Source organism: Limulus polyphemus, unplaced genomic scaffold (assembly GCF_000517525.1).
Source record: "Limulus polyphemus unplaced genomic scaffold, Limulus_polyphemus-2.1.2 Scaffold1456, whole genome shotgun sequence".
NCBI classification, from domain to species: Eukaryota; Metazoa; Arthropoda; class Merostomata; order Xiphosura; family Limulidae; genus Limulus; species Limulus polyphemus.
Genome location: NW_013667066.1, coordinates 263,390 through 268,690, shown reverse-complemented (window position 1 = coordinate 268,690; position 5,301 = coordinate 263,390). Strand labels below are relative to the sequence as shown.

Here is a 5,301-nt window from a genome sequence, read left to right as displayed (position 1 = left end):
CGGGTATCGAAACCCGGATTCTAGCGTTGTAAGTCCGCAGATATACCGCTGTGCCACTGGGGGGGGGGAAACCCTCTGTACATTATAGACGTTTCAAGATGACGAGAGTCTGATATGGTGGACGTTAAAGTCTTCAAATTAGAATATCTATTCTTAAATCAGACATTAGAAACGAAAAGTGTTTAATTATTGTCTTTATTTTAATACTTGAAAATATAGATATGAAGTGAGAATGACATTGTGAATGGCATTACCAGTAAAACAGTGCAGGACTAAAAACAAAATGCAGTCGATATGGAGTGAGAATGACATTGTGAATGGCATTACCAGTAAAACAGTGCAGGACTAAAAACAAAATGCAGTCGATATGGAGTGAGAATGACATTGTGAATGGCATTACCAGTAAAATAGTGCAGGACTAAAAACAAAATGCAATCGATATGGAGTGAGAATGACATTGTGAATGGCATTACCAGTAAAACAGTGCAGGACTAACAAAATGCAATCGATATGGAGTGAGAATGACATTGTGAATGGCATTACCAGTAAAATAGTGCAGGACTAAAACAAAATGCAATCGATATGGAGTGAGAATGACATAGTGAATGGCATTACCAGTAAAACAGTGCAGGACTAAAAACAAAATGCAATCGATATGGAGTGAGAATGACATTGTGAATGGCATTACCAGTAAAACAGTGCAGGACTAAAAACAAATTGCAATCGCACGAAAAGAAAAATATCTTTTGATGGCATGGCTCACGTGCATAGACGTGTGTATAGTTAGGCGACAGTAGATTGCTTTGTTCTGAAGAAGATTTGATTGATGACGTCTTATCGTGGAACAGAACTACGCATCCTAGTTACCTGCCCACATTTCCCCAAAATCATTACTCTCCACTCAGAAGCCCTAGGAATCTGTCTGCATTACAAATTAGAATGTGTCTTAACGCGAACGATCTTCCATTTCGCGCAAGAACAAATAAACGTTTTTACTTACTAGTTGAGTCGTACCGAGCATTTTTGATTCTTGTGAAAATTTCGACATTTAACGATCTTTAAAAAACAAACAAAATATGTCATACTTGAACAATCACACTTTAAACTATACTAGCTTAGACATAACACGTGTTTAATGTTTTATTTGTAAGGGGAAGAAGATCAGATATTACGGTTTGTGTGCCAGGCGTGGCCTACTGTTTAACATGCTTGGACTTAAACTAGAAATTCGAGGATTTATGGTTCGTGACCCTTTGCCTCAAGAAAATGTGCTCCAAGCTCTGAGTTTGTGAGTGCGTTATCAGAGTGGTGATCAAATCCCACTATTCAATCAGTAAAGAGTTGGCGGAGCATGCTGTTGACTATTTGCCTTCCCTATAAGTCTTTCAGTTGAAAATCAGGGACGGCCATGTGCGGATAGCTCTTTTCAAACAAACAATTTACGATAGTTTGAAGGATTGGAAAATAACCAAAATTGATCTCTACTAAGTCGCAAAAGAAAGAAGTGAAAAGCACAGTAAGCACGAAAAAATATGAATTTAATGAAATATCTGATCTGACGTTATTAAATTAACAAGATACTCGAAATAACCCTATTATTGTAATGATATTAAGATTATCTGAACACTTGAAACTTTTGAGTATTGAGAAGTGTCAAAAGTTTGTGGCGAAAGCTCAGACATAAATTAAGCAGAACTATTGTCATTTTTGTGTCCGCAGTCGTCAAAAAGTTTGACAGTGGAGTTAAAAAAGAACATTCATAAAAAAAAGGCTTGAGCAACGGAGTAGCAGGTCTAAAAACACGAAAGTTTGTGACAGCTGTAATTATACGTTCTCACTAGGTATGTGTAGAGAACAACCAGTAAGATAAAAGTATTGATTTGACACTATATAGACATGGCATTGTTATATTGGTTTCATCCAACAAGATCAATAAAAAACAGGTGAAGATCCATTTATACATAAATGTTTTGGTACGATCGTAGATCGGATCAAATTAGAATCTGTAGCAGCTTGTAATATAATTACAATGCGTTACTTCTTGCTTAACTGCTTTTTGATATACTTATTATAGACCTTTATATATTTAATTAGCAATAATTACTCGTATAAACACAAATTATATTTAATACCTTGAATTTGAAAAAAAGCCGTCACACCAACCCTGTCAGATCCTTTGAAGGAAATTGGACCCTGAAATTAAAGAAGATCCTTTTTGAGAATATTAATTTTATATAATATTGATTTAAAAAGCTCCATAGGTATTTTAATTTTCTTCAAATAAAATAAATTGAACTTACCAAAAACGCCTATAACTTTGGTACTTGTGCTTACTGAAACACCCATAAATTTGGTACTTGTGCTTACCGAAACACACTTAAATTTAGTACTTGAACTTACCGAAACACACTTAAATTTGCTACTTGAGCTTACCGAAACACACTTAAATTTGCTACTTGAGCTTACCGAAACACACTTAAATTTGCTACTTGAGCTTACCGAAACACACTTAAATTTGCTACTTGAGCTTACCGAAACACCCTTAAATTTAGTACTTGAACGTACCGAAACACACTTAAATTTGATACTCGAACTTACCGAAACACCCTTAAATTTGGTACTTGAACTTACCGAAACATACTTAAATTTGATAGTTGGACTTACCGATACACCCATAAATTTGGTACTTAAGATGTTATAAGACAACTTCTGGGTAAATTTTGGGTCCGTTAAAGTAATGTTTCTTAGGCTACTTTTCCCAGATCGCCACGTGTCTTCCATGCCTTGCAGTGCTAATGCTATTGCCCACACAGCATCGTAAGCCTGAGTGACGAAACCTGACGCAAAATGACGATCTTTTTCAAGCATGTTCAGGAATCCTTGCGTTGTCTGTGATAAAATGTACTTAAGTCAATCAATTAGCCTAAGATTGACCAAAAGTATTTCTACCTCAAGAAAACTTTTTCATTGAGATACCATCTACAAAAAATGTCATCGAAGTTGAATACGCTGGAATGTGGAAGTAAAACGAAAAATAACAAATTAAGTAAGCCATGATGCGACCGATACAACAAGCAATGTGACATAGCATTATATGGCCACAAAAAAAAGAGAATTTTACACGATAATCAAAACAGTTAAGAACATAAAAAAAAGGTTGTTTCCTTGTTAGATTTCGCACAAAGTCTACTCGTCGGTTATCTGCGCTACGTGTCCAAAATTTTGAAGTGATAGATCAAGAGGTAGCTCGTCAACACCATCCATCGCCAACTCTTGGAGACCTACTCTTCTGAAACTAATTAGTAGGATTTGACTGCAATTCTTATAACACATCCACATTACCTAAAATGTGGAGGGTGATTATTTTTTGGCTGAAACAGGATGTGGATCCTCAAACCTGAGCTCCACAGCTCGACACGCTAGCCACTAGTCAACACTTGGCGATGCAAGATAAAGAGATCAGTGATACTTATAGTACACAAAATTACTTATTAATTTATTCAAAGTCAATAGGAACAAATAACTGAATTTTGCGTAAAACTATTTTACTCGAATTTTTTTTGTTCACGTAGGTTTATATGAATGTAAAAATGAGTTAAAAGTTGGATAGGTTTTTCAAAGTTTAGTTTCCATTGATCAATCTTAGCTTGACAAATCTGTCTTAATGCACAGTAATATTTTACATGTATACAACTTACTATAAATGTTCTATCTATTAAAGGGCCCCCCAGTGGCACAGCGGTATGTCTGCGGACTTACAACGCTAGAAACCGGGGTTCGATACCTGTGGTGGGCAGAGCACAGATAGCCCTTGTGTAGCTTTGTGCATAATTAAAAACAAACAAATCTATTAAAGGTCTACATTACTCCCTTTCTAAAGCAAAATCTGATGAAATTATGTAATAACCAAACTCTAGGGTTGGTGCCTAGAAAGAGTTTAGAAAAAAAACAACAAATTACAAAAAGTACACTAATGAAGGTACAATCCTACATTCTGATACATTTGTTTGACTGCTATTCTAACCACCGTTCGTCGTCCTCAAGGTAATGGTATACTATTTCCTAACATGGTTTTTAAAGCACATTTCCTAACAAAAAACATTTGATTACCATGCCCTTGTCCCAGAATTAAAACCTTGTGGGTTGAATACTGGGCTATGCGCGAGTATGAACTAAAATCAAATTGGATTAAAGGTGATAAAAGTCCCTTGAGCTTCAACAACAACTTTAATGGCTTAAAGTTATAAAATTCCAGGTTCGACTCCCAAAGTGGGCATAGCACAAGTAGCCCATTGTGTAGCTTTGCGCTAAAAGAACAAGAACAACAAGTTAGTACACACACACATATACAAGAAAACAAATATATTTTACTGTAGGAAGTGATTAAAGTCAATTATATATTGTTTCATCGTTATTAAAATATTAAAAAAACTCTTTATTTATTACTGTTAAAAGAAATAAATAAAAGCATAAAATATCGGTTTCGTATCATCCAAGATACTCTTCAGTTCCCACAGTAAAGCTTTCTCGAACAAGACCTACTTAACAAAGTAAATCTTCCCGCGTTTATTTATTTTAAAGCATTATATATGTTTTAAACTACCTCAGTATGTTAAACTATGTAACATTTAATATGGTTTTAAATTTATTAATTAAGTAATTGTCATAAAATAATCTCATTCTTTTCACAAGAATACCAAAATGGAAATATTTGGAAGAAAAGGTTCTTCTAAAGTATGATATTTGTTTCCATAATACATTTATTAATGTGTTTGTTAACAGGTAATGGGCATTATTCACATTTCTGACATGAGATTTGTGTAAATTTGTTCTCAAACATATATTTTCTGTTTCTCCAAGATATAGTTGCTTTAAAAAAAGATACATAAATAACATTAAGTGAATTACAACTGAATTCATAAAAGAATATTTTCTCCCCAGTAAGGCCTGTAATATATTTAGTGTATGTAATATAACTTTTCCTACAAATATAACAATCTGGTTTATTGCAGGGAAAAAAATACCTTCATGAGATTTCTTGACTTTATTTCTCTGACTTAAGACAGCATATAAAATTTAGCTTGTCTTTGTACCTTCATCAGATTTCTTTACTTTACTTCTCTGACTTAAGACAGCATATAAAATTTAGCTTGTCTTTGTACCTTCATCTGATTTCTTTACTTTATTTCTCTGATGTAAGACAGCATATAAAATTTAGCTTGTTTTTGTGCCTTCATCTGATTTCTTTACTTTATTTCTCTGATGTAAGACAGCATATAAAATTTAGCTTATTTTGTACCT

At 34.0% G+C, this 5,301-nt stretch overlaps 1 pseudogene; it reads right to left on the bottom strand.

Annotated features, from left to right (window-relative positions):
- LOC106463663 overlaps positions 1-5,301 on the bottom strand; it is a 119,763-nt pseudogene that overhangs the window by 23,391 nt on the left and 91,071 nt on the right.